Below are 2905 nucleotides of genomic sequence, written 5' to 3' on the forward strand. Positions count from 1 at the left end.
CTGTTTTTTTTTTTCTTAAATTTATGCTCTTCAGAAATATATTTTTGAAAGAAAATGTACAAATATAAAAATTAACATATGTATATGTGGTAAGAACATATAGAACATTCCCTCTTAGATAGGTGGGCCAGCCCACCTCAGCCCCACACAGAACCTGTCTAAGCATGACAAAAGCATGTGACAGAGTAATGCAGCATGGTTCTGTTTGCATGCATGTAAAGAAACACTTTTTGTAAGATACAGGGATCAAGTGCGAAAAATTTCAGACACTCTCACACATGGGATTCCTTCAACTTCCATTTATCTGCAGCAGCTACACAGAATTCTTTTTAAAAGACAAAATGGGATACAAATCAGGCTGGCAGGAGATATATTACTGCAGACGTTCATAAAAGACTAAAAAACAGGAATTACACAGTCGTTTAACTCGTATTACACATAATTGTTAGAAAATTAGACACTGACAAAATAACCAAACACCTGCAGAAGGGACACAGAACTCTGCCAAGAGAAAAGGGACAAAATACAATGCCATAAATGCAGCACCATAAATAGCCACAGGAAGGGCCATCAAACACCAATAAATATAATTAAGCACCTGATGAAATTCACACACCAAAACCTTTAAATTAAATACTCTTTTTAACCCTGTTACACATGCACCTTTCCAGCCCATAAAGATGTAAAAAGGTACCAGTTTTTTATGACACCTGCAGCACAAATTGCTATTAGATAATCCTATTCTAAAGAGCCTACATGGTGTTCAATAACATTTAAGCACTACCTTATACTAAATATATATATTTCTCTTTTGTTTCCCTTATTTGTTTACCATTATTGGCTGGGACCTTCTGGAATAGCCTATGGAAGCACCCTGAAGAAATAGAGTGCAGTTGCGTAACCAGGAAATTCATTCAGTTCAAACTGTTCATGGCAATTGTAGTAATGAGAACTCCAGCAAGAAGTAGGGCAACAGGATGGATCAGACAGGTCAAGACAGCAAAAGGGGTCAGAATGATGGTGTGGTGTAAGAGGGGAAACTCAGCATGCAAGAGACACCACTCTTCTTGATAAGTATAAGTGCCTAATGAACTAATCAACATTAACCAAGCAGCCAAAACATTAAAATCAGGTGAAGTGAATAATATTATTATCTTGTTATCTTTGTAGTGTCATCTGTCAAGCAGTGTCTATATACTTCTATAATACCTAAATACAAAGATGTTCACAGTATAATATATAAGTGGAATTTTTGGTACAGTTTAGTGTGGGATATTGTTTACTGCATGATGAATAGTGTTGATGAAATTAGATGCATTGAACTTAATACACAGGAATAATAAAAATAAGTAATCAAGTAATAAAATAATATTTAACAATAGAGTGGTGTGATACCACCCTGGAGTGGTTTATTAACAGTTCTTGCCTTGCAAACCTCTTTTGGCATTCAATACGATCATTCCTCAGCACCTGATCGAGAAGCTGAGTCTGCTGGACATCAACACCTCCCTCTGCAATTGGATCCTGGATTTCCTGACTGGGAGACCTCAGTCAGTCCGGATCGGGAACAGCATCTCCAGCACCACCACACTGAACACTGGAACTCCTCAGGGCTGTGTGCTCAGTCCACTGCTGTTCACTCTGCTGACTCACGACTGTGCAGCACAGCTCACACCACATCAAGTTTGCCGATGACACGACCGTGGTGGGTCTCATCAGCAAGAACGACGAGTCAGCATATAGAGAGGAGGTGCAACAACTAGCAGCCTGGTGTAAAGTTAATTAGCTGTCTCTGAACATCGACAAGACTAAAGAGATGGTTGTTGACTTCAGGAGAACAAAGAGTGACCATTCCCCACTGAACATCGATGGGTCCATCGTGGAGATCGTCGAGAGCACCAAATTCCTTGGTGTTCACCTGGCAGAGGACCTCACCTGGTCACTCAACACCAGCTCCATCACCAGGAAAGCCCAGCAGCATCTCTACTTCCTGCAAAGGCTGAGGAAGGCTCATCTTCCACCTCCCATCCTGACCACCTTCTACAGAGGGACCATCGAGAGCATCCTGAGCAGCTGCATCACTGCCTGTTTTGGGAATTGCACCATCTCGGACCGCAAGACCCTTCAGCGGATAGTGAGGACAGCTGAGAAGATCATCAGAGTCTCTCTTCCCTCTATTACAGACATTTACTCCACACGCTGCATTCACAAAGCTAACAGCATTGTGAATGATCCAACACACCCCTCACACACACACTCTTCACCCTTCTGCCATCCGGAAAGAAGTACCGAAGCATTCGGACCCGCACAACCAGACTGTTAAACAGTTTCTTCCCTCAAGCAACTCAACAGAGAACTGAGCTGAACTGATCACACACACAAAGACACATCCAAGATCTGATCTCAACAGGAGAACTGAATTGCTGGACACGTACTCACACACACATAACACACGTGCACAAAAGCTGAGAACTGTGTTCCAAGAAGAACTGAACTGTCCTGGACACAGACACACACACATACTAAATTGTCCTGTTTGCACGCACATGTCACTTTACTTTTTTTTTATATTAATCCTGTTTACATGTGTCACTTTAATATTTGCATTCACTGTATACACTGTTCTTTGCACAAAATGTCAATTTCTTATTTGCACTCACTGTATACAGTGCTACCTGCACAAAAGTCGGTCTATATATTGTTTGTCTGCACTGTCTTGTCTTGTCGTCCTGTGCGCTTCTGTTGTATGTGTCAGGGATGGCAGGTGAGGACCCAAATGCAGAACACAGTCCAAGTTCAAACTTAGAGTCTTTATTAAGAACGGCACAGAAAAATGGCAGAGTTCTCAGACAACACCAATAGAAAAAACTGAAAAAAAACAGGATACAGCAGGCTGGTAGAATCA

Source organism: Hemibagrus wyckioides, linkage group LG02 (assembly GCF_019097595.1).
Source record: "Hemibagrus wyckioides isolate EC202008001 linkage group LG02, SWU_Hwy_1.0, whole genome shotgun sequence".
In the NCBI taxonomy this organism is placed as follows: domain Eukaryota; kingdom Metazoa; phylum Chordata; class Actinopteri; order Siluriformes; family Bagridae; genus Hemibagrus; species Hemibagrus wyckioides.